General features: G+C 34.8%; 1 protein-coding gene and 1 long non-coding RNA gene across 5 annotated transcripts in view; one reads left to right on the top strand and one right to left on the bottom strand.

Annotated features, from left to right (window-relative positions):
- Tbc1d5 (TBC1 domain family member 5) overlaps window positions 1-27,616 on the top strand; it is a 482,236-nt gene that overhangs the window by 73,854 nt on the left and 380,766 nt on the right. For 2 of the 4 annotated variants that reach the window (XM_048355929.1, XM_048355933.1), the window contains exon 2: window positions 26,467-26,655. The exons of 1 other annotated variant lie outside the window; for it this stretch is intronic. The gene's annotated coding sequence lies outside the window, so the exon portion shown is untranslated. The remainder of the gene's footprint in view (window positions 1-26,466; window positions 26,656-27,616) is intronic. One more of the 4 variants, XM_048355930.1, reaches the window with a different exon arrangement.
- LOC125358644 lies at window positions 1,348-22,153 on the bottom strand. Its single transcript, XR_007212349.1, has 3 exons — window positions 22,143-22,153; window positions 14,798-14,804; window positions 1,348-1,804 (listed from the first exon to the last, which is right to left on the bottom strand). It is a non-coding gene; the product is annotated as an uncharacterized LOC125358644 (long non-coding RNA).

Genomic DNA, 27,616 nt, shown 5'->3' with positions numbered 1-27,616 from the left:
GTTAATTGATCCCAAGGATATTCATATTGTTTCCAGTGCTTGACTCTTATGAAAAAAATTCTACTAAGAACATTTGTACTTGAGTCTTTGTAACATTTCCCACCATTTTCTATAGGTAGATACCTATGAGTGGGATTAATGGGTCATTTTGATAATGTTATGTTTGGGGCTGGGAACATGGCTTAGTGGTAGAGTGCTTGCCCAGCATGCATGAACCACTGCATTTGATTCTTCAATACCATATAAATAGAAAAAAGATGGAAGTGCACTGGAGTGCTAGCCTTGAGAGAGGCTCACAGAACCCAGGCCCTGAGTTCAAGCCTGGCAAATAAATAGTTATTTCCTTCCTTCCTTCCTTCCTTCCTTCCTTCCTTCCTTCCTTCCTTCCTTCCTTCCTTCCTTCCTTCCTTCCTTCCTTCCTTCCTTCCTTCCTCCCTCCCTCCCTCCCTCCCTCCCTCCCTCCCTCCCTCCCTCCCTCCCTTCCTTCCTCCCCTCTTTCCCTCCCTCTTTCCTTCCCTCCTTTCTGTACAATCTTGAGCCTTACATTTTTGAGTGCAGGGCTCAGGCCCTGTCCTTTTCAATCAAAGCTGATGCTCTATTACTGGAGCCACAGCTCTACTTGTGTTTTGCTTTGTTTTTGATTTGAGTGCTTAATTGGAGATAAGAGTCTCACAGACTTTCCTGCCAGGAGTAGCTTTGAACCAAGATCCTCAGATCTATCTCCAGAATAGCTTGCATTACAGGTGTGAGCCACCAGCATCTGTTTAGGTTTAACCTTTTACCACATTACCAAACTGTTTTCTTAAGTGGCTACAACTTTTGATACCATGGGATCCTATTTCTCCTCAAGCTTGTCAACACTTGCTATTTCCCTGTATTTTTTATTATATGTATCTTTTTATAACATGAATTTTTCTCTCAATAGTTTAAGACTTGTCCATGTGATCTATGTTTTTTTCATTCTTACTCCTATAGAGTATGTGATCAATAAGTAATAAAAATCCAACTACCATGCCCAACTGCATGAATTTATTGGCATTTATGTTGTGGTTATGTTGTGGCTTCACACATGCTAGGACACCTCTCTGCCACTAAAGTACACTATATGTGTGCATGTTTGTTTTCCCCCAATGACCTTTTTAATATAATTTTTTATTATATATATATTCTACCATATATTATAGGAAGTGTTTTCATATTAAGAGTATGTACTTCGCCTATTATAGCGATTTTATTTCACATTTTCCCACTAAATGGAAATTTAAAGAAGGGAGAGAAGAGTGGGTAGGAGAGGGTAGGGTGAGACCATTGAAAGAAGTGACATTGATCAAGATGCTTTGTTAAATGGCAATTCTTTTGTAGAACTATTTCAAGATTTAAAATATTACTAAAATATCCTAAATCTATGATGATAAAAATATTCTATTTTAATATTTAAATTTTTTATTCATTTGTAGTTGTTTATATATAGGAAGTGAAAGAGGCAGAGCTATGATTATAAGTAACTCAGTAATAAAAAAAAGTATTTACTGAATGTGTCCAAGGTGCTGATTCAGTCAAGAATCAAAAACAGTAACAATAGAAAATGTTAAACACAGAATCACTTAGCTATACTCTCTGAGATATTCTTATAGTTTTCAATTGCCAAGTTATTCCTTAGTCATTTGCATGCCATATTGGTTAAACTATTCCTAATGCCACTACTACATTCTTTAATTGTTATAGTTTTAAATAATAGTATTTTAGCCATGTTTATTTTTTATTTATTAGCTTATTAGTTCATTACACGACCTTCAGCAAGTTACTTACAAGTAATTATTTTTAAGTTATATTTTAGGTTACCAGAATTGAAAAATAACTAAAAGTGTTGCATTATTAAAATTTAAGGACTTGAACTCCATACTGGTTATTTTGACTCTGTCACAACTGTGTACTACTCAGTTGTGTATTGTGCATGTGGGTATTAACGTAGTCAATATCAACCCAGTTTACTTGGATAGTCACCATGTACGCCTGTCACACCATGTCTTAACTATTTATACCTCTTTTATATTAGTATTTGACAGCTTCCATACAAATAACCACACACTGATAGATTTTAAATGCTTTATTTTTATCCTGTAGCTCTCTCTCACGCACTCTCTCTCTTCTATATTAGAAATCAGGTCAAGTTTATACTATGTTAAAAATCAAAGGGTTAGAATCTCTTTCATTCAGTTTATTGGCAAAATTTAGTTTCTCATGGTTGTAGGACTTGATTCCCTTTTTGCTTGTAAAATACAGGTCAGACCTTGGTTTTTAGGCAGCTGTCTTTGGCACATTGATTTCATTTTCAAAGTTAGCAATTTTTCAAGTCAAACCTTTCTGTGTATGTTTCTGACCCTTCTTTCTTCATAGCATCATTTCTCTACATGTTCAATTAGATTGGGCTTTGTATAACAGTCAGAATTATCTGGGATTCTGTTTCAAGATCCACAAACCCTTTCATTATGCTAGTAATAAATATATAGGCTCCATCCTGCCATCCACAGCTCTTTTAGTATCAGAAGGTTGGACAATGAATATATGTCATCTGCTTTCTGAGTAGCCAATTTGATTATTTAACATATGAAGAAAAACTAAGTTATAGGGTTTTTCCTCCATTTCTTTAAATTTAACTATTAGTTTATTTCCTTTTTGTTTCCTCTTCTGCTTCCCTTTTATACCATTGCAAAAGTAATGCACAGTTTTCCTGGCTTACTTTCTAGATGTCAGGAAGTAAAGAAGACATGACTTTGTTTTGATAAAGGAGCCACCTATAGTATCGCTGTTCATACTGGGCTCTTCCATGAAAGCCTGACATTGTATTCATCAGTGTTACTGACATGGTAACAGGTGAATCCTGAATTTGTAGCATCTACATTTTTGCTTCTGCCTGTGTTTAACTCTGTTTTTAAACTGTTACATATGAAGAAGAGGAATTAAGATGTGATTTTCTTCCTCTACCTTTAGGCTTTATTTTATATTTAAAATATATAGGCATTGCATTTACTTAAACACTTGTGACTTTATAGAAACAATTATACTAACACAGTTCTTTTAATAAAGTACTTGAATATTTGTGTTTCCTGCTTTTGGAAATTTCTATTTGTTTAATTAAACTGCATCATTTAGATAAAATACACGTGTTTTAGGGTCATGTTACCATTAAATATGTACTTCTCAACTTAAATTTTCATTTTGGAAAGTTTTCCAAATCATGTCATTTGTATTTAGATAGATAAACTTGTATGTTGCTGAGACCCATATGATTTTAATCCTGTATCTTATTTTAATAAAATAAATATTTGGTACTTGCTAATAATTTATACTTTCCTCAATAAAAAACTGAGAAGTGGTTATTAGGTTCAGTAAAACCTAATGTTAAACCAACACAGCATACCTGTAAAGTTAATTTCTTTCTATTCAGTTTACAATGCCAATTTTACACTCCATTTGCTGTCAATGAAAATGTAGGCAGCATCTACTCCATGTATTTATCATCACTGAGTTCACTATATCATACAGGCAAAACACATTAGTATGCCATAGAGCAAAGTCTAACACACATAAACAACTACTTAGCATTTTCAAGAACATATCTGACTTATTGATTGGCTTAAATATCTTTTAGTAGAGTGAAATACCACATAGAGTACATACATTCATTTACTTTTCAGAGCAAGTGCTTCTTGTGTTGATGACGGAGTTTATCTTCCCTTTATAAAGCTTAAACCCCTTCCATTGGCGTTTTTGAATCTTGACACAATTAAATTATTTCTAGAGTTCTTTAAATAAAGTGTACTCTGGAAAACATTTTAAAAAATGTTATTATTATATTTACATTTATGTTTAGGATGTTATTTTTAGTTCCATGCCCAGTGTGGAGTGGGGACTTTTCGTGATTTCTGTTTTCCTTTATGAATGCTACGATCCTCTGCAGGTTTCATGCTAAAAATTAGTCTGAAATAGATGCATGTATTTTTAAAAATAATATGCTTGTTAAGATTTTTTTCATCTCCGTACTTTAATTAGAAAATATTAAAATATAGTGTCAAGTTTACTTCCATACTGACCTAAACCTTGAGGAAGGGTTGTAAGAGATATTTAGGTAAGAAGAAAGTAAAGGAAATGAGTATTGTTGATCTAAATAATTACAGAGAACATGCACATGTGCTTTTTTCACAGGAGAATAATACTAGATTAAAAGTAAATTCATTATTAGGCATATCATTATTTTAGCTTTAATGTTTCTTTTAGTGATTTGAATAACATTTCATATTTCATATGTATGATACTTGGAAGTTGTAATAGCCACAGAAAATTATTCTTGGAAGATTGGCAAAGTGTGCAGTGAAACAAAAAATGTATTTACAAATGTGAAATAAAAATTCACATAAGTTTTAGTTATGAAAATTGGTCATGTAAATGTGTCTTGTCTCTTCTCAGACCTGTCCTACCATTCTTTGTCCAATGGCAGATGAAGAATGTTGTTGAGACTGTGTAATCTAACAGCGTTAAATTTTGAATAGCATTGATGTAAGTGTGAGACGGAAAAAGACTTAATCTCCATTTAAGTGACATAAAAAGCTATGGTAACAATCACAGATAGGTGAATGTACATTAAGGAGTAAAATCCCTAAGTTAATATTCTAATTTTAAGCAGAGGGCAGTTGCCTTCTACATACTTAACTGTCATATATTTTAGTCAAAGTGTAACAGACTTTTAGAAGTACTGACTATGGCTTTCATTTTTTTCTTTTACTCTTAGCATGTGTTGTAATGAGAACAATACAATCCACTCTGATTTTGATGAGTATATGTGAACTATTTAACCAAATACTACAGAAGTAATTCATATGATTGTCCTTGGATTGTATTTGTGGTTTGCCTTACTTTCTGCTACTAAAATCCTAAATTTCAGTGGTAAAATTAAAATCAAGCACATTTGAACATGTTTTACTTGCTGTGGTATACTGCAGACATTAAGTCTTAGATTGTGAGAAAGTGTGTTATTTAGAATATATTTAAGATTATTATAGTCTTAAAAACTTAATTTGGTCATAGTCTTAGTTTTTTTGCAGAAAGCAATTTATTGTATATTTAATAGTTTTTGCCATTTTGAGTATGTGAGAAAAATTTCTGCTGCATTATTTTCTTCATGGGCAGTTTTATAACATTTTTTGGTAGTTAAAAACAGCACAGATACCCTATTCATAAAAGATCTCTGGCTTTTAAGTTCTAAAATAGTAGAAAAATATTATAGACTTAATTATTTTTAAAACTGTTATTAGAAATATAGGTACAAATAGAATTTGTAATCTTATTTTTTTTATTCATAGGTATGCTTTTTATTTAGCTTTTAGTAACTTGTAATTTAAGATCACAGTTATTAGGTGTATTTCTGCATTTTATATATTGCTCCCAGATGCTACAGTATTAGTTTTTATCACTGCATATTTTATGAAATGTCAGCCTTCTGTTGGCTGTTCAAGCAGCATTGTTAGTGATCAAAGACACAACATAAAGAGGAATCTAAACAGTTGGCTTATCTTTGTCCTTCATTGTGACAAAAATACTACATAATTACTGTATTAAAAAAGATAAAATTTGCCATCATGTAACATGGAAAAAAATAAATGCCTTTGTTTTTAAGGGGAACAAAATAGTAAGAGTTTTAATATCATGAAACCCAATTATAAGGAGATAAAATTTCTAACTTTATGCTCTCTTTTTTTAAATCCTTTTTTGGTAAGGAATGAGGGTAATAGGTCATGTGTAGAGTAGTAAGTACATTGCTTTGCTTAGGAATAACTGCATGGTGTTTGATATAAGAAGTGAGACTTACATTTGTCACATGAAAAACATTTTGTAAAACTTACTAGTAGTTTATTTTTGTGTTTATTAATTGCATGTGATAAATTTGTTACAATATTTGATTGAATTGACCTAAGTTTTTAGTTTAAAACTTTCTTTTGATTGATTTACATGTTCCTTTTTTTTATTTCAGTGATTTCTTTATCAGGATTAAAGTGTAGAATGGAGGAAAAAAATTTCCAAGCCTGAGAGAAATCTGTAAGAAATAAAAGTCTTGAATGATTTTGATCAGCTGTTGTGTATGCCCCACTCAGCAGTTGGTTCAATCAATTTTATGTTTTGAAATGGTTTTATTGAAATGAGCTGCTGCTTTCAGTAAATCATTGACAAAGATTCCTGTTTTTTATACATGTCTTTTTTTTTTTTTTGAGTGGAGGCAGGGTCTAAAATCGCAGCCTTGTAAGAGTATAAAACGGGGAACAATTCCTTACTTCCATGAAAGTCAGTGTATTTCTGTGTTGTCAGAGTGGGCATTTGGAAATACAGTTAGACTATAGAATGAAGATTTAGATCGGAAGTTGGTTTTGTATAAATGCTGCAAAGTACTAGGTCTAATTAAAAATGGTCAGAGAATTATAAAGTTATACATACTTCTGGTTCTAGTAGAATTTCTGTTTTTAAAAATGAATGAAAATGAATTGCTTTTCTATGAAAGAATTAAATCTTTGAATAGCAGTTTGAAAGATGTGTGTCTGTGTGTGTGAGAGAGACAGAGACAGAGACAGACAAAAGCAGACAGACATGGCACATACTCAGATGAGACAAAAATGTTAACAGTGTGTAAGTCTGGGCAATGTGTATGGTAATTCTTAAGCCTTCAATAAGATTGAAAGTAATTCTAATTAAAGTTATTTTTTATGCCACACATTTGCTGTTTTCCTACCATATTATTTGCACTATTACAATTGAAGCAAGGGTGAAGTATCGGCTTTTTATTTTACTGTGCCAGCTGTGCATTGTATTGGTGTTACCTGAGAACTTACTGGAAAAGCAGAATTTTGATTCCTATACCATACCTGCTGAATTGGAATCTAAATTTTGTGAAAACTCAGGTTACTTTTGCAAACACATGTCAACATTTGAGCAGCAACAGAGCACTTAAGCTTCACAGCCTTGTTTTTCATTTCTCTCTGTCTCTCTCTGTCTCTCTGTCTCTGTCTGTCTGTCTGTCTGTCTCTCTCTCTCTCTCTCTGTGTATGTAAAATGCTGTGTGGTATGCTGATGTTGGACTTGGTTCATTGAGGCAGTTGTTACACCTGATTTTCTGTGGGTCCAGGAGTTGGCAGGTGTTTAATCTCAAATTCATAGGCTTTTAGACTTTAAGCAGTTGCATTTAGAAGCAGTAGCTACTTAGTATTTTTGTCAAAGGCTTCATGTTACCTTGTTGGTGTTAAGCAAGTATTTTCTTTTGGGCATGGTAGTATCTTACCAAATTTCCATAAATACTGTAGCAGGCATCTCCAATGTGTGTTTTGTGGTGTATTTTCTAGATGCTCAGAGAAAAGTAAATTAAGAAAGCACTCAATACTTTCTTTATATTACATATATACATATTAAAGGATTTGAAAATATGGGTAACATTTCATCTCAACATTAAATTTATGGGCTGGGAATATGACCTAGTGGCAAGAGTGTTTGCCTCATATACATGAAGCCCTCAATTCGATTCCCCAGCACCACATACATAGAAAATGGCTAGAAGTGGCGCTGTGGCTCAAGTGGCAGAGTGCTAGTCTTGAGCAAAAAGAAGCCAGGGACAGTGCTCAGACCCTGAGTCCAAGGCCCAGGACTGGCAAAAAAAAAAAAAATCAACATTAAATTTATGTGACCTCAGAATCCTTAGAAACAAAACAAAACAGCCTGTTATTTTGTCTATAACTTTTTTTAATGGCAAATGCTACATTGAGATCTTGGAATCATTGTGCTTGTTGCTACTTTTTAAAAAAAATAGCCTTTCGAGAACAGAGCCAGGAAATGATGGATTTGTGTAAGTGGACACACACACGCAAATTTGTATATATATGTATGCATGTGTATCAATATGGATATATATAACATACTGAAAAATGTACAAATAATTTTTTAGAGATTGATATTTCAAACCATTGTCTTTAATTCTAAGCCTTGTCTAGGGTTCTTCCTTGCCTTTTCAGTCACAGTGACGACCTTGGTTTCCAACAGAACCAATCTATTTAGTTATTCACTTAACTCAATATACATCTAAACTTGTTTCAGAACTAGATCATTACACTATTAAGAAACAGTTCTACCAAAAAGGGTTGAAGATATTATCTCCTCACCTCTCTCATTTCTGTGTCTATACAATAAATGCTGTACTTACAGTTATTTGGAATTGTTCTTATCTCAGAAGTGTGGACTTAGATTTAATTTGAAATGTATTTAGGCCACTAATTTTAGTTGTGTTTTCTCCCCTCATTGATCTGTGTTTGTTTGCTTGTTTTACCTCATAAGACATTATTTGACATAGCCAGATCTACCCATGGAAGTTTTTTTTTTTTGTTAGATATAAATTTATCACTTATTTTTCAAAAATAACATGGTACAGAAATTTCCATCTTTGTATTTTTTCAACTCCATCCTTATTGTAGGAAGCTGACTTATTTGAAACTTAAGTTTATATAGCAATGAAGATATATTTAAGTGTTCTTTTTTTACACAAATATTAATTTGCAGTTTCCTCTTTTTATTTAAGTATCTCTTATAAATCACTCATGGTGGGGCTGGGAATATGGCCTAGGGGTAAAGTGCTTGCCTTGTATACATGAAGCCCCGGGTTCGATTCCTCAGCACCACATATATAGAAAAAGCTGCAAGTGGCACTGTGGCTCAAGTGGTACAATGCTAACCTTGAGCAAAAATAAGCCAGGACAGTGCTCAGGTCCTGAGTCCATGCCCCAGGACTGGCAACAAAAACAAAACAAAAACAAGAAATCACTCATGGTCAGCTCATAGGGATTTTCCTCATCCATTTTTATAGATGTTCATGATTTTATTGTGTGTGTATATGTTATAGTGTATTCTAAATATCTTGCAATTAAAAATATTTGGACAAGTTTACATATTCAATACAGATACATATGTATAGTTCGAAGGAAGAATGCTTTTTTTTAAAAAAAATCAGATGTTGCCTAGTTCCTTTGCATGGAAATTGTGTTATTTTGCTGTTCCACAAACAGTATGATAGTACCTGCTTCCCCTTAGCCTTCCAAATACAGTGTACTGTGAAGCATTTGAATTTTTGTAAAATAATATATAATGTAATGTTTTCAGTGTTCCTTTTATTTAGATTCATTTCATTAGTGGAGTTGACTATAATATTCTATGTGTGAGACATTTTTATAGGATATTTGGTATTTTTCCAACTTAGTTAAAAAATTCCTTGTAAAGATGCTATTCTCTTTGCTGTGTACTATAGATGTTTTCTCCTTCTGTGTCATCTGTCTTTTGATTTTCCTTGTAGTATATTTTGCATGTAAAAGTTTTATGTTTGAATATTGAGTTCAAATGAGGTAGTCTTTTCTTTCCCTCCCTCCCTCCCTCGGTCACGCCCTTCTTTCTTTTTGCCTGTCCTTGGGCTTGGACTCGGAGTGAGCACTGTCCCTGACTTTTTTTGCTCAAGGCTAACACTACCACATGAGCCACAGTGCCACTTCCAACCTTTTCTGTTTATGTGGTGCTGAGGAATCGAACCCAGGGCTTCATGCATGCAAGGCAAGCACTCTACCACCAAGCCACATTTCCAACCTTGCTTTTTTTTTGCCCTGTCCTGGGGCTTGGACTCAGGGCCTGAGCACTGTTCCTGAGCTTCTTTTGCTCAAGGCTAACACTACCACTTGAGCCACAACGCCCACTTCCGGCCTTTTTTTTGTATGTGGTACTGAGGAATTGAACCTAGGGCTTCATGCATTCTAGACAAGCTCTCTACCAGTAGGCCACATTCCCAGCCCCGCTGCTTTTTCTTTTATAAATAAAAGAATGTAATATTAAAATATATTCCTTGTATAGAGTTTCTTACATGTAACACATTGAAGAATTTTGGAGAAAGATAATGAATTCTGTGTTTGATGTATTGAATATAAGGCTCTGGTATGGATAATCAGGTGAGGACTTCTAGGGAATGATTGGATGTTCTGAGTAGGTTACTTCTACAGTGATAGCTCTACTTGATATACAATGCACAGTAGTGTGAAGTCCTTTGAGGCAATGAATAGCCGGATCTTGGGATGTAGGCCTGCACCAAAGGTAGAAATATATAATTATGTATTATATGAAGCATAACATATATGGTATACATATTTTATACACACATGTTCCTATGCCTCCCTCCCTTCCTCACATAATGGGAGAAGGCAAATTGCCAAGGATAGATCTGTTAATAAGGTGGTAGCATAAGGAAAAGTGTCCCAGTCAAAAACTGACAGGTTGATTGTGGGAAAGAACAATCTCAGAATAAAGATGAGCGGTGTTTTAGGAAGGAGTTTTGGTTATCAAGGTTAAAGTGTAATCAAAGAGTATAAAGACTTCAGAAATGACATTCATTAGAACACCGTTAAGAGAACAATTTCAGTGATTATAAAAGGGCAAGACTTTGACACTACAGGCAGGTATGCTAGTATTTTCCTAGAAATTTAAATACAGTTTGTAAAATGTGGAAAAAAGAAATGATAATTTCAAAAATCCATTGTGGATTAGAAATTGAAATTAGAGATGAGATGGGAAATGAAAAGTATGTTTGTAGGCACTTTTGAATGCAGTGGTATATAAACAGACTTCTGGAAGCATGCAGTGAAACATTTTAGATTTTCAGACAGTACTGAAGCCAAGGTAGAAAATGGCTGGTAAAAGAATTTAGAAGTAAACTGGAGTAATAATTCCACTGGAGGCTGCATAGCTGGACAGGCTCTGGCAAAGTACTCTCATTTTGACAACTGCAAAGAGATACTGCAAAGAGATATTGTAATTATGGAAACAATATGGTAGAAAAAATAGGAAAGAGGTTTTCTGAGAAGGGAGACAAATTCAACCAGTCTTATCAGACCTAAGTTTGTAATACTTTTTTTAGTTGTAGTTGGTCATTCCTAAGAAAGGACTTACTAACTCCACTAAAGAAGACAAAACATTTGAAAGGGGTAATCATGATTGGGAAAAGTAAAGACAAAACTCACAAGTCTGAATTTTTGTATATATCCAGCAAACTTTTAAATTATTGTATTGAATCTAATGAACTGCTCATAGATCCTCATAGATATTGTAAAGTCTTGTGGATGAAATAATGTGTACTTTTGTTTTTGCCCTTTTTGTTTCTTCCCTTTTTCTAAGTGTATTTTTCTTTTATTCGTTGCTTCTTTTGCTTTCTCTCATTTTCCTTTCCTTCCCTTCTCTTCCCTTTCTCCTCTTACTCCCTTCCTCACTCATTCCCATCTGCCTTGTCTTTTTCTCTTTCTTTCACCTTCTCTCTTCCCCTCTTACCTTTATAGTGTTATGTTAAAGTTTCAGCAGTCCTGGGTTAAAGTTGTGATACGGGTATCAGTGCCCTACCCTAAAACGATGCTTTCAAATGTGTCATCACAGTTGGGTATGTTTGTTACAGATTTTTGAAGAGATAAATTTCATTTTACTTGATCATATTAAGGTAGTTTTTTCCTACTTCCAGTACAAATTTGTGTTGAATGTTATCAGAATAATTTCTTTGAATATGTTGAGATTACATAACAGTTTGTTTCCTAATGGGTCATCTATTATGTGGTAAACAGAGATTAGTGTTTCTGGATCCTATAGGCTGTGGATAAATTCAGGCTCCTTTGTGGGCAGCAGTAATAAAGCTGAATAGGGGTGGGAAAGGCTCTGTAGATTTGCAAATGTACTCTAGCATTTAATTTTTTTTCTCTTTAAACTCTTAGATTCTTTGCCTTTGTAATCAAATAACTTTCAGTTTTAAATACTAAAAGAAAAACATTTATAGCTAGATATGGTTGTATTAAGTTACTATAGTGAATACAGAAAGATTACAATGTGGATCTAGATTTATATATAACTGGAAATTAATGAGTGTTATCTATAAATTATAATGTAAAGCTTTAAAATGGATTTAATTTGTAAACTTTTTTCACTACCCTATAGAGATATTTAGGAAATTTTTGCAGTGTGTACCGTTTATTAAGAAAATATTTAAGTTACAGTTTGTCTTAATAGGTTGTATTTACATCCATCTTAATGCTGTTATTTTTTTTTTTTTTTTTTTTGGCCAGTCCTGGGCCTTGGACTCAGGGCCTGAGCACTGTCCCTGGCTTCTTCCCGCTCAAGGCTAGCACTCTGCCACTTGAGCCACAGCGCCGCTTCTGGCCGTTTTCTGTATATGTGGTGCTGGGGAATCGAACCTAGGGCCTCATGTATATGAGGCAGGCACTCTTGGCACTAGGCTATATCCCCAGCCCCTTAATGCTGTTATTTTAAATTTCTTATTAATAATGAAGATTTTAAACTTTTGTATTTGCCTGACACTTTAGAATACTTTTATATGAAATAATCTATTATTATCTAAAGAAGATATTCTGGAAAATAGCTGTTCTTGTTAGATTTGATAGTTAATGGTCACTCATTCTTTTAAAGCAAAATGTAAACTGACTATTGAGGGATTCAGTTTTTCTATTGCACAGAATATTCTGAACCAAAACCTTTTTTGTGGGCTGGGGATATAGCCTAGTGGCAAGAGTGCCTGCCTCGGATACATGAGGCCCTAGGTTCGGTTCCCCAGCACCACATATACAGAAAACGGCCAGAAGCGGCGCTGTGGCTCAAGTGGCAGAGTGCTAGCCTTGAGCGGGAAGAAGCCAGGGACAGTGCTCAGGCCCTGAGTCCAAGGCCCAGGACTGGCCAAAAACAAACAAACAAAAAACAACCTTTTTTGTTTGCAGGTGTTACCCTGCTTGAAGAATCTTCTTGGGAATCTGTGATATAGTTTACTACTTTTGTTTTTTTATTGTGGTTGTTTTAGTTCAATAAATAAAAATTGGTTCAGTAATCATAAGTATATGATTTACTCTTTAAAAGATTTTTTAAAATTTAGGATTAAACGTCATAAAAGTTTATTATCAAATGCATATTTAGATTTGAGATGTGTCTCAAGTGGTAAGCCACTTGACTAGCAAGTTCAAGGCTTTGAGTTCAAACCCTAGTACTAAGCAGTCAGGTTTTTATTTTGCATTATCATTGATTATAATCGTGTGCTTCATATATTGTAGATAACTAATGGTTAAGTAAAGACTACCAAAAAAAAAAAAAAAGATGTGATGTAAACATGTTTAATGAAAATTAGATGTTACTAAGATGCTTCTGATTGGGCCAAGAAGGAACATTAAGATAGGATAGTGATTTTAACTATTTTACTTGGATTCTAGTCTATCTCCAACACAATTTAACTGTATTATTATTATTCCTTTTTTATTTGGGTGTTAGGGATCCTATACATGCCAAGTAAGCACTTTGTCACTGACTGATATCCCAAACTTTCTAACATGGTTTAGAAGGAAGAAACTTGCAGACAAGTGTACATAGAACTAGTGATCAAGCTCATATCATTTATGATTTTTTTCTCCAAGTTTAATATAGAAGCCACAATAATTTGGTGAGTGGTTTTTATATTAAATGTAAAATTTTACTCAATATTATGAACTATATTGAATTTCTAGTTAAAAGCCGAACAGTTTTAGTTATTAAAAGACTATCCTTTACTGGGTACCTAGCTACTCAGAAGGCTACGATTTGAGGATCTTAGTTTGAGGCCAGCCTTGGCAAAAAAGCCTGTGAGACTCTTACCTCCAATAAACTATTCAGAAAAAGCTGGAAGTGGCACTGTGGCTCAAGTGGTAGAGCACTGGCTTTGAGCAAAACAAGCTCAGGGACAACACCCTTGCTCTGAGTTCAAGCCCCAGGACTAGCAATTTAAACAAAGGTTATCCTTTTCCCCATTTTTTTTTGTTTGTAATGCACAACTCTCCAGAATGCAATTTAACCTTTGTTAATGGTACGTTAAATTCTAAAAATCATAGCTCTGTGAGCATTCTAGTTGCTAAAGTATCAAACAAATCAGATATTTTTATGCCATGTAATTAAGCACATGAAACCCTCAAACATTCTAGGGTTTTCTGAAGTACATGGTCTTTAGGATGTTATAGTTTTTTCCTGCTTGTTTGAATTGTATAATTTCATATTTAATACAGTATTACTAATATTTATTGTACTGCAAGTCCCTGACTTGGTTTCTGTTTTTCTGGGTGGTGAGGCTTGAACTCAGGGTCTGGGCACTGTCTCTGAGCTCTTTTTGCTCAGGACTAGCACTCTACCACTTGAGCCAAAGCACCAATTCCAGCTTTTTCTATATGCTGAGGAATCGAACCCAGGGCTTCATGTATACAAGGCGAGCACTTTACTACTAGGTCATATTCCTAGCCATCAGAACTTCTGGAATTTCTTTTAGGAAGGTTTTCTTTGTTTCCTTCCTCCGTTTGCTTCTTAGGCATTATTAAGGGATGAAACCCAAGGGCTTAAATGGCCCTTCAAACACTGTGTCATTGTCTATATGCCCAACAACTTCGCTCATCCCAAAATTTAAATAAAAAAAAGATTTTGAGATGATGTTGTGCTATCTTTTTCTGGGCTAGCTTTAAATTCAAAATCCTTTTACCTCTGCCTGTAGTGCAGTGTCTGAGAATACCACACCAGTCTTAGGAAACTCTGAATAATTGTTTTAAAATTCTTTTCCTCTGTGCTTTGGAGAGGTGGAAATAGTACACAGATTTGAGTTTTGCAAGAATTTTTTACTATGTAGTCATAGTTTAGCAATTTGTATTTGAAGAAATATTCAGGCATTTATTCATTGTACATTTATACTAGTGAGTCAGTATATAGCTTCTCTTGCCAATCTGCATACTTGCTTTAGAAATAATAGAGAAGTGACATTAGAGAAAGAATAAAAAATCGGATCCATAGTTGCCTATATGTATGTGTAATGTAATCAAGAAAAGCATTGAAAAGAAATCTAGGAATGTCATTTATGGAATTTAACCTTAATGTCGATCACATTTAGATTAGAGCACTTATCTAGATATATTTTCATAGATTTAGTGCTAAATGGATAATGTGTGAGTAAAGATAAATGAGAATTTTATGATCACAGAGTTCAGTGCCAAGAGACCATGACTTACAAGTTTAAGAGGACATGAACTTTTTTTTTTCTTTTTCTGCCCTACTGGGTCTTGAACTCTGGACCTGGGTGCTATCCCTGTGCTTTAATCCTCAAATCCAGTGCTTTGTCACTCGAGCCACAGCTCTCAACTTCTGGCTTTTTGTGACTTTCTTTCCTGTGCTGCCTTCTAGTCCAAGTCTTCAGATCTCAATTTCCTCAGTAGCTAGGATTACAAGTGTGAGCCACTGGCACACAGTGAACTTCATTATTGATGATAGGTTTCCCAGGTGCTCTGCTACAATAAGCATATAATTCACCACGTGTATTTTGATTCACATTATTCATAGGTATACCTGATATGGTATACCTATGGGTATACCATATGGTATGGGTTGTGTAGTGTCATGGAACTAAGTTTACATATCATTTATTAACTAAGATATTAAATGTTAGTTACATTGTCTACATTTCTTCATTTTTATAAGTGAGAAAAATGATAATAAGGTCTTTGCCTTTGTATGAATTGAATAATGGTAATGATTTATCTTTTTCTATAGTAGCTGTGTGGAAAGTAAATGAAAAGATTCTTTCAAACAAGTAATCTTCCTTTTAGGATATTCTCCCTCTTACCTACACCTGTCTTGGACAGAGAAATTAACCTCATTAAGCATTGATCTATAGGGTAGCTTATAAGCTTAAAAGTTGTGTGTGTGTGTGTATATGTGTATGTGTATGTGTGTGTATGTGTATATGAGTAGTGGGACTTGAACTCTGGGCTTGGGCGCTGTCCCTAAGCTCTTCAGATCAAAGCTAGTACTTTACCACTTAGAGCCACAGGGCAACTTCCCGTTTTTCTGTGGTTAATTGGAGATGAGTCTCATGGACTTTCCTGCCTAAGCTGGCTTTAACCTGTGGCTAGGATTATAGGCCTGAGCCACCAGTACTCAGCTCTAATTCTTTTTTAAAATATTTATTTATTAATTAAAAAAAATTTTTTTTTTGGCCAGTCCTGGGCCTTGGACTCAGGGCCTGAGCACTGTCCCTGGCTTTTTCCCGCTCAAGGCTAGCACTCTGCCACTTGAGCCACAGCGCCGCTTCTGGCCGTTTTCTGTATATGTGGTGCTGGGGAATCGAACCTAGGGCCTCATGTATCCGAGGCAGGCACTCTTGCCACTAGGCTATATCCCCAGCCCCTAAAAAATTTTTTTGACAAGGTGTTGTGCAAAAGAGGTACAGTTACATAAAAGGGCAGTGTGTACATTTCCTGTGATATCTTACACCTGTTTTTCTTTCCCTTCCCTAGATCAGGTAGACATATATACAATACACAGTGTACCAAAAACATATACAGTGGCCATGTGGCCTATGCAAAAGGAAATTCACCTAGGACTTTAAATATAATGTCAACAATAGAGTTTGCTTATCTTTGTTTTATATGATCATATACATAGCTTTTGAGCTATTGTGATCCACTGAGAGGTCTATTTTTGACCTTTATATGTTGAGTAGTTGTTTGGTTTTAGTTACATAATGTAAGGTCGCTGACCCAAACCTGTGGGAAATACTATTTGACAAGAAGTTTTTGGTTTCACAGACTTGGTCTCTACTGTCTCCCCCTCCCACCACCTTAACAGTCATATATCAGGGAGATCATGCCCCTTTGTTTTCTGTGTTCTAGGCTTGTCTTGCTCAACATTATTTGTTCAAGTTCTGACCATTTCCCTGCGAATACCAATATTTCCCCATTTCTAATCGCTATGTAGTATTCCATTGTGTATAGGTACCATATTTTTTGGATCCATTCATCTGTAGAGGGGCATCTGGGTTGTTTTCATATCTTGACTATTGTGAATTGTGCAGCAATAAACATGGAAGTGCAGATGTCTTTTTGATATCTTGAGGCCTGTTGTTGAGGATAGATGCCTAGGAGTGGTATGGCTAGGTCATAGGGTATGTCTATGTTGAGCTTTTTGAGGAACCTCCATACTGTTCTCCAAGGTGGTTGTACTAATTTGCACTCCCACCAACAATGGAGAAGGGTTCTTCTTTCTCCGCACCCCCTCCAGCATTTGTTGTTGCCTGAGTTCAGAGTATAGGCCATTCTAACTGGAGTGAGTTGGTAGCTCAGGGTTGTGTTTATTTGCATTTCCTTTACTGCCAGGGATGTTGAACATTTCCTCATACGTTTCTTTGCCATTTTTATCTCTTCTCTTGTGAAGTCTCTCTTTAGCTCCTTTGCCCATTTCATAAATAGTTTACTGGGATTGGAGGGGGTTAGTTTTTTGAGTTCTCTGTAGATAACGGATATTAGGCCTTTGTCTGTTGCTGTGCTGGTAAAGATCCTTTCCCATATGGTTGGCTGTCTTTCTAGTTTGGTGGCTATGTCTTTAGCTGTGCAGAAACTTTTTATTTTGTAGTAGTCACATTTGTCGAGACTCTCCCCTATCTGTTTGCCCCTGGGACTCTATTCAGTAAGTTCCTTCCTGTGCCTATAAGTTCTAGCATCTTTCCTACTCTGTCCTTCAGTAGTTTCAAGGATTAAGGTCTGATGTTGAGGTCCTTGATCCATTTTGAGTTGATCTTGGTGCATGGTGATAGGCTAGGGTCTACTTTGAATTTTCTACTTGTGGCTGTCCAGTTTTCCCAGCACCAGTAGTTGAAGAGGCTTTTTTTTTTTTTTTCCATTGTATGTCTTTAGCTCCTTTGTTGAATATCAGCTGACTGTAAGAGTGCGGTTTTATTTCTGGGTCTTCAATTCTATTCCATTGGTCTTCAGGTCTGTTTTTATACCAATACCAAGCTGTTTTTGTTATGATGGCTCTATAGTAGAGCTTGAAGTCTGGTATTGTGATACCTCCTGCACTGCTTTTTTTGCCTAGAATTGCTTTGGCTATTCTAGGTCTTTTGCTGTTCCATATGAATTTATGGGTTGCTTTCTCTATTTCAGTGAAGAATGTAGCTGGGATCTTGATGGGGATTGCTTTGAATTTGTATAACAATTTGGGCAATATGGCCATTTTCACTATATTGATTCTGCCTACCCATGAGCATGGGAGGTCTTTCCATCTCCTTGTGTCTTCTTTGATTTCCCTTATTAGATTTTTATAGTTTTCATTAAATAGGTCCTTCACGTCTTTGGTTAGGTTGATCCATAGGTAATTTATTCATTTTTTTAGCTATTGTAAATGGTACATTGCTGGTATACAGAAAAGCTGCTTACTTTTGTGGGTTGATTTTGTATCCTGCTACTTTGCCAAAATGTTTATTAGGTGTAGGAGTTTGGGAGTGATTTTTTTTTTGGGGGGGGTCCTTCAGATATAAGATCCTGTCATCTGTGAATAGGGATAGTTTGATTACTTCCTTGCCGATGTGGATCCCTTTGATGTCCTCCTATTGCCTTATTGCTATGGCTAGGGATTCCAGCACTATGTTGAAAAGAAGTGGGGAGAGTGGGCATCCTTGTCTTGTTCCTGAGTTTAGGGGGAATGATTTAAGTTTCTCTCCATTTAATATGATGTTAGCAGTTGGTCTCTTGTATATGGCTTTTATTGTTTTGAGGAATGTTCCATCTATTCCTGTTAACTCTCCAGAGCTTTTAATAAGTATGGATGTTGTATTTTGTCAAAGGCTTTTTGGGCATCGACTGAGATAACATTGTGATTCTTGATTTTGGTTCTGTTTATATGGTGAATTACATTAATTGATTTACAGATGTTGAACCGTCTTTGTGTCTGTGGGATGAACCCTACTTGGTCATGATGTATAATTTTCTTGATCAGTTTCTGGATCCTGTTAGCTAATATTTTATTGAGGAGTTTTGCGTCTGTGTTCATTAGTGATATTGGTCTGTAGTTCTCTTTTTTTGTTGGGTCTTTGCCTGGTTTGGGAATGAGTATGATAATAGCTTCATAGAATGAGTTTGGGATTTCTCCCTCTGTTTCTATTTCGCGAAAGAGTTTGAGGAGTATTGGTATTAGCTCCTCACTAAAGGATTTATAGAATTCATTGGTGACTCTATCTGGGCCTGGGCTTTTCTTTGTTGGGAGGCTCTTGATTACCCCCTGTATGTCAATGTAAGTTATTGGTTTATTTAGTTGATTTATTTCTTCTTGATTTAGTTTGGGCAGTTTATACTTCTCTAAGAAATTGATCTGTTTCTGTAAAATTATTGTTTTTTAGTGAGTAGAGGTTCTGGAAATAGTTCCTTATAATTTTTATATCGTTTGTATTTGTTGTAATTTTTCCGGTGGAGTCTCTTCTTTTTTTTGGTAAGTCTTGCAAGGGGTCTGTCAATTTTTATTTTCTCAGAGAACCAGCTTTTAGTTTTATTTATTTGTTGAATGGTCTTTCTATTTTCAATCAGATTTATATTTTCTTTAATCTTTGTGATCTCTCTCCTCCTAGTCATTTTAGATTCGATCATTTCTTGTTTCTCCAGATGTTTTAGTTTCATTGTTAGGTTATTCACCTGCTTTGTTTCCATTCTTTTAATGTGAGTGCTGAAGGCAATGATCTTGCCCCTCAGCACTGCCTTAGCTGTATCCCACAGGTTTCTTTGTGATGTATTTCAGCTCTAATTCTTGTTTTTGAGCCAAATTAAAGTTGATATCACGAGCTAGATTCTATATACCAGAATATATAGAAGAAAGGTTATTTTGTTAGCACCAAAATTAATACTGGGAATATGGTCTCTTAATTAAAAATAAAATATTTTCTTGAATTTCATGTTTTGATTTATATTCTGCTTATATCTTAGGATAGTGAGATATGAATGTATGTATGTATGTATGCATGTATGTACGTACGTATGTACAAATGTACACACACATACACCAACTGTGGTTAGTGAAAACTGAGCATGAATATGTGAGATGAAGAAACATTTTGGAAATGAAGATGTAATAAGATTAGAAGTATTTCATTTAGCTTAAAAGCTAGAGATAGATTTATATCAGTGCTTTTTAAAATTATTGTCTTTTGTGCCTCTACTGTGTCTTGAACTCAAAGCCTGTATATTGTCCTTGAGCTTTTTTGTTAAAGGCTAGTGCTCTACTCCTTGAGCCACAGCTCTATTTCCAGCTTTTTGGTGTTTAATTGGAGATAAAAGTTGCATGGAATCCAGCTTTCTTGATAGTTTTACTGGATATAAAAGTCTCACAGACTTTCCTGCCTAGGCTGGTTATGAACCATGATCCTCAGATCTCAGCTTTCTGAGTAGCAGTATCACTGTTTTTAGGTCTTTGGTGCTATAAATGCTTACAATCTTGAAGGAACTTCATGAACAGTTTTGATCAGGTAAACAACTTGCATATATATATATATATATATTCCCCCTTTTTTTGTTAATTGTGGGGCTTGAACTGGGCCCAGATGCTCTCCCTGAGCTCTTCAGCTTGAGGCTAACTCTCTACCACTTGAGCCACAGTGCCACTTCTGGTTTTCTGGTGATTAATTGGAGATAAGAGACTCAAGGGCTTTCCTGACAGGGCTGGCTTTGAACTTTAATCCTCAGGTTTCAACCTCATGGGTAGCTAGGATTACAGGTGTGAGCCACCAGGGCCCAGCATAACTTGCTTAGATTGTACTTAGAAATCGTTCTAAATAAATACAAAATATTTTAAATAAATTAAAATGGACACTAGGGTCAGATTGCTAAGGTACAAGTCTCAGCTATGCCTCTTGTTATCCATGAGATGGATAAGATAGTGTTATCCATGAGATGGATAAGATAGTTTAATTTTCTCTTACCTTGTTTGGTTTTTTGATTTTGGTGAAGAGAAAGTACAAAATTAACTCCCATAATTGATTCATAACTCACATAATTCATTCAAAATTTATCCATATGATTTCCTTAAAACAAGATTTGATAAAACTAAGTCATTTACTGACATATATGCCAAAAAAAGGGGAAAAAAGCCCAGTACATTTAAGGGAAATGAATGGCTCATAAGGAAATTTTGTTGCAAAAATTGTAGGAAGGTCTAATATAATAGTATAATAATAATACAATAATAGTTATCAACTGACAAAATAAAGAACTAAGAATGAAGAGCTTATTTATAACTCACTTACATCAATAAAAAGTACTGTGTACTTGTACCAAAGCAGTATTTAGCACAGAAAACCTCATATTTCCAGACACTCACTGAAGAAATTAACATGCGTATCTTTTGTGTATATATGCTTCTGCTCAGAATCTTCTCTCCTATGGTAGATGAAATAAAGGGTTGTAGTGGTGACACATAGTTTATGTGCTGTGCCATAGGGGTATGTTTTCGAAAACATCAATATTTTCTACTAAGGAACGAATTGCAGGTGTGAAATGTTTGTCAGAGGGGCTGGGGATATAGCCTAGTGGCAAGAGTGCCTGCCTCGGATACACGAGGCCCTAGGTTCGATTCCCCAGCACCACATATACAGAAAAACGGCCAGAAGTGGCGCTGTGGCTCAAGTGGCAGAGTGCTAGCCTTGAGTGGGAAGAAGCCAGGGACAGTGCTCAGGCCCTGAGTCCAAGGCCCAGGACTGGCCAAAAAAAAAAAAAAAAAAATCAAAAGAAATGTTTGTCAGAGAGCATACGTGGATTTTAACTGAACTTAGTTTACTTTAAACCAAACTCCACATTTCTATCAAGTTTCCATGTCCATGGAAAGGCACAGGTTACTGGTTCAAATAGCCTTAAATGGAAGCTTTATCACTGGCTTTATTAGTGACTTCACACTTTTCCTGAATTTCAGCATCCTTATTCAAAGAACTAGTTGATATATATATATATATATATACATACACACATATATATGTATATATACACATATATACATATACACACATATATATACAACATATATAATAAATATATACAACTTATATATTGATATATGCATGCTTCTGCTCTGCTACCACTAACCTACATCTATACTCCAGTGTCCTGAAAAAATAGATATAATTCTTACATTCTCAGATGTGAGGATTAGTGACCTAAAGGACATGTTTAGACAGTTTGATACAGTTCTATGCCAAATTACGGATTCTATTATATTATGACTATTGTTCACTTGTTCAGGTTAAGTTCTAATATGTAAATATGTTGTGTGAAGTTAACCAATGCAAATCAGTTTGCCATATTACAAAATACTATAATGCTTTGTTCTTCTAATGTGGTATGGTAGCTGGAAACTAGGAAGGTAATGGATTTTGAATAGGTTTTCCTTTGGAAAAAATATGTAGATTTCCCTTCTTTTTATATTTTCATACATCTATCTAGTTTCCCAGAGCTATGCAGGTAAAGATGGGGTGGGTTGTGGTTTGGGGTCAAACTAGGCAAGAATTTACTCAGACCTTGTTTCAGTAAATGGTATTTTGACTTCAGAATATATTTTTACACTTTTTATTAGCATAAAGTAATTGTACAGAGATTCAATTGTGATATCTATAGCTTGCATATAATGTACTTCGATCCAATTCATCCCACTGGTGAATCACTTTCCTCCTTTCCCTTCCTTTAACAGTATTTGGTGGACCATCAGCCTTTACTTTTCTTTCTTCTTCCATGCTCTTGTTCCTTCCCTAAACAGTCTCCACTTTCAGGATTTATTCAGAACGCATTACTCTCAAACCCCCCCCCCCCCCAATCATCTTTTTAAGTCTTTTTGGTCTGTCATGGGGCTTTAACTCTGGGCCTAGACACTGTCCTTGAGCTCTTGAGTTTTGAGCCACATTGCCGCTTCTGGTTTTCTGGTAGTTAATTGGAGATTAGTGTCTCACGGACTTTTCTGCTTGGGGTGGCTTTGAAATTAGATCCTCAGATTACAGGCATGAGTCACCAGTACCCCTCTTTGAAGTTTTGAGAACAGGTTGAGAGCTTTTAAAAACTGATCTTGAATGGACTTCAGAGTTAAGACATTCCCCTTGCCATGAATCTGCACACTATTTGAAATTTATAACTTAAAATAAAAAAAATTGATTCATAGTATAGGGGATGTGTTAATTTATTTCAGTTGTGTAAAGTATAAAAATGTAAATTCTATTGGGCTTTTCAGTTCTTACAAAATTAGAAGTCAAGAAGATTAAAATACTGACATTATGTTTTTATGGTTTTTGTTTTTTGTATTTTGGCCATTTTTTTACTGTATGACTTGCTGGCAGATTGTAATGTACTTTTTTTCATGAAAGATGTTTTATTTTCTATATGGTCATAAGCAGGGCTAGAGAGAAGCAGATATGGGGAAGTGGGATGTAAGGGTGGCATGATCAGAGACCATATTAGAGAGTGGTGGATCCAAGGGGGGTGCAACTCCTTAGTGTAATGTACTTTAAAAAATTATTTTATTTTATTGTAAGGGTGACATCACAGGGTTTATAGTTACATAATGTAATGTACTTTTGAAAACTCAAGTCTTCAATATAGTTTTGAAAATTAGTTTATCACAGTCATTTATATTATCAAATTTGTAATTTTAATAAGATTTTGGTTTTGATCTATGCTGAATTCTTTCTATGATGTATAACACTAGTTTTCCCCACAAAAAGCATAGTCAGCTGGAAAAAAGGTGGTCTGAGCACTTAGGTGTTAAATATGTGTGTTAATTAAGGAAAAATTAGAAAAATATGAAAACAGATGTTACATAAATTATTTCAGTCCCAGGGCAGCAGTAACTTATACACTGATAATAATTTTTTATATGTGCATGTGTATATCTATTTCTAGATTTCTTAACAATTATGTGATTCCTAAGAGAATAACCAGAAAAAGAACTGGAAATTTTTTATTAACACTAACAACCAAACTCTGTATGGGCTACTGAGAAATCTAGTTGTTTCATGCAGACATATAGTAGAGATGATTTTCTATGTTGTCTAATTTTGCCTATAGTGATCTTTTTAGCCTTTCTTATAGTATGTAAATTTGTTCTTTTGAATATATTCTGTTGTAACAAAAGGTCATTTAATGATCCAAGCATTGTAAAAGATTTGAAATTGGCCCTAATTTTAAAAATTGCTCTATATTGTATATTTATAAATAAAACAATTTACAACTTTTCAAGACACCAATTACTCATTACTTTTGTTGTTACCATTGTATTTCCTAAAGAAATAACCATATCTGAAATGTGGTAACACAATATAGTATTACTTAAATATATATTTAGTATTATTTAAATATACATTCATGTTGGGCATAATGACCCATAATACTAGCTATATTTGGGCAGAGTTTGAGAGACAGTGACTGAAAACTTATTGAGAATCTCTGAAGAGCCATTCATAGAATAATAGAATAGAATAATTAATGGTGTGTATTTTTACAAAAGAAAATGAGAAATAGCAAAATGGTTTGTTAGCAATTTTTAGCTCAACTGTAGAAGAAACACTAGTACATTTCTTCTCAAGAAACTACTGACAAAATGTAGACATTCTCTATATGTGCATTACAGTGAGGAAAATCTTGTAATGTTTCAGATAAGATTAAATAAGGATAAAATAAGGCAATAATGCATCAGAATGTAATGAAGCATATCAAATAAACCCACAAACAAAATAGGAGTTATATTCAACAGAGTAACATATCTGAAAAAATATATAAAATGGTTCCTGTAAACCATTTTTCTATAAAAACGTTTTTTTCTTACTTAGTTTAAGTACTATCGATACTGTAACCATTTTTCTATAACAATGTTTTTTCTTTTTTTTTTTTTTTTTTTTGGCCAGTCCTGGGGCTTGGACTCTGGGCCTGAGCACTGTCCCTGGCTTCCTTTTTGCTCAAGGCTAGCACTCTGCCACTTGAGCCACAGCGCCACTTCTGGCCATTTTCTGTATATGTGGTGCTGGGGAATCGAACCCAGGGCCTCATGTATATGAGGCAGGCACTCTTGCCACTAGGCCATATCCCCAGCCCAACAATGTTTTTTCTTATTTAGTTTAAGTACTATGGATACTGTAGTTGATTCTCTTTTAGGAAGGGAGTATTTACTGTCATTTCAACCTAGGTCCTCACATTTGTGCAGCTGCCATTTTTACCATCCTAGCCATGTCTACACTCCTTCTCATTTTGTTTTAGTTATTTTTTAAGTTAGGGTCTTCTGGTTTTGCATGGGGCTGGCAGCAGACTTCAATCCTCCTACTTAAGCCTCCCAAAGCTGGAATGACAAGTATGACCACCAAGCACAGCTAATTGTTTTGGATGGGGTCTCCCAGTTTCTATACTGGGCTGGTCTTAAACTGTGTACCCAAGTAGCTAGGATTATAAGCATCTTGCACATGTAAATTATTTGCTTTCTGAATTTCTCTAACTTTAAGCTAGTTTTGCTACAAACTTCTTTTTTTTTTTTTTTTGCCAGTCCTGGGGCTTGAACTCAGAGCCTGAGCACTGTCCCTGGCTTGTTTTGTTCAAGGCTAGCTCTCTACCACTTGAGCTACAGTGCCACTGTGGCTTTTTCTATATATGTGGTACTGAGGAATCGAACCCAGGGCTTCATGTATGCTAGGCAAGCACTGTACCACTAGGCCACATTCCCAGCCCCCCTGCTACAAATTTTTTAAAGTCTGTGTTACAGATTTATGTTTTACATTATACTGCCAAACTGTTGTTACCTTTTTATCTATATGTTAAACCACTAATATATTCTCAAAATGTTGAATGTTAAGAACTATTGTAGAAAGAAATCCAGAAGTGGGTGATAATCCATTTAATAATTTGTTTGTATTAAGAAGCCCATTACTTGATTGGTCAGCCTATTAAAAAACTTCAGTTTGTCATTATTTTGGGTTTTGTGTAGAGGCATATCTAGCAAGTATGATATTTAGAAGTATATTGCTATCCACATTAAGATTTTTTTCTTTTTCAATAAGAAAAAGCCATACATTATTTTTCATTATATTTCAGTAATATATGCTGTACGAATACATCCATATAATTTTGCATTTTATTATTTAAATTATCAATTGAATGAATTGTTTCAAATGAAAAATTAACATTTTTAATTGGAAATTTTAGAATGTGGTGGTACTTAAAATATAATTCCTGTGTAGGTATGTTATTTTAAGATTTATATATCATTTTAGTTAAAAGTTAATATATTTGTAGCAGATGATTTGTTGCTTTGTCCGGTCTTTGAGAGTGTGTGTGTGTTTGTGTTTGGATATTTTCCTGTGTTAGCATATATTTCACTGTTAGTATTATAACATGACTGTATCTCCCAGGAGTTAAAATAGATAATAAGAAAGGAATGATTAATTAGTAAGCTAATATTTGACCTCAAGAACCTGAAATATTTTGATATGAGTTGTTTTGACTTGCATTTTTGGTACTGTTTGGTTTGGTTTAGGGTTCCTATTGTGATAGGAGGATTTAAGGATTTTTTTCCCTCTAGGTAGATGTTTTTCCAGCTGCTCAGTTGAGAGAAAACGTCTATTTCTGGATTCCTCTACACTTCCTATTCACTAAGACTTGTAGTTGGTGAAATCTGTTGTACTGAGCTGAAGTAATCTTTGAACCATACTAAGATAATGCATTTTCAAGAGTCACACAGATTTGTGGACCAATAACATTCTCCTGAAAGGTAAGCACACATTTATTCATAATACATGCTAAAAAACTGAATGCCTTCAGTACTTTCAGCATAGCATTGTGTTTTATAGAGTTTTGCCTGTAGGTGCTAGGCTCCTTCAAGGAATGATGTTGCTTCTTCAGCATAGGCAGTTTCCCTATCTGTTCTCTTTCCAGTGTCTATAATTTGTTACCAGTTTCTTCCCCTGTTTGCTCATTATTTTCCTTTTAATTTAGCTGACTCTGGAGAGACTTTAAGAAACATCTTCCAGAATTAGAGGCATGGCTCAAGTAGTAGAGTTCCAGCCTTAAGGAAAAAAGCTAAGAGACAATGCCCAGACCCTGAGTTACAGCTACACTATCAGAAACAAACAACAAGAAAACTTCCTATCAATAGTGTTAGTACTTTGCCTCATATACACTTATGTATTCATAGGCCTTATCTATTTTTCCCCCTCCTTTGGGCATTCATTAAATTTGTTCAAGGAGTAGGAACTTAAACTTAAGAGTTGACAGTATCTCAGGAAGTTGGAGTACAGCAAAGTGGCCTAGCACTTGTCTATCATGCATGAAACCTTATGGTCACTCCTCAGTACCACAATAACAAACAAAAAGAAAATCCCAACGCATCTCAATTGGCCATGTGCGATTTTTCCCCCATCTCAGCTTATAATAAGTAATATATTTTACATTTATGGCCAGTATGAACAAGGCATATACTGTATTTTGAAGTCTAAAGGAAACTGAAAATTGAAATAATTTTTATACTAAATACTTTGGATATATTTTATGTGCCATTATATTCTTTATATATAGTGTAATATGTGCTGGGTTCTGTAAAGTTATTTCTCTTTAGCAGTGTATAACTTTGAAATGTCAAAATTTCTTTTTTAGCTTACTCGTATGTTTGTTCATGTTTTGTGTCTACGCTTCTCATTCTATAAGTCATCAGGGACTTAGTGGAAGAACTGGTT

This window comes from Perognathus longimembris, chromosome 10 (genome assembly GCF_023159225.1).
Source record: "Perognathus longimembris pacificus isolate PPM17 chromosome 10, ASM2315922v1, whole genome shotgun sequence".
Taxonomy (NCBI): Eukaryota; Metazoa; Chordata; class Mammalia; order Rodentia; family Heteromyidae; genus Perognathus; species Perognathus longimembris.
Note: the sequence above shows the minus strand (reverse complement) of the source record. Positions and strands in the feature narration are given on the sequence as shown.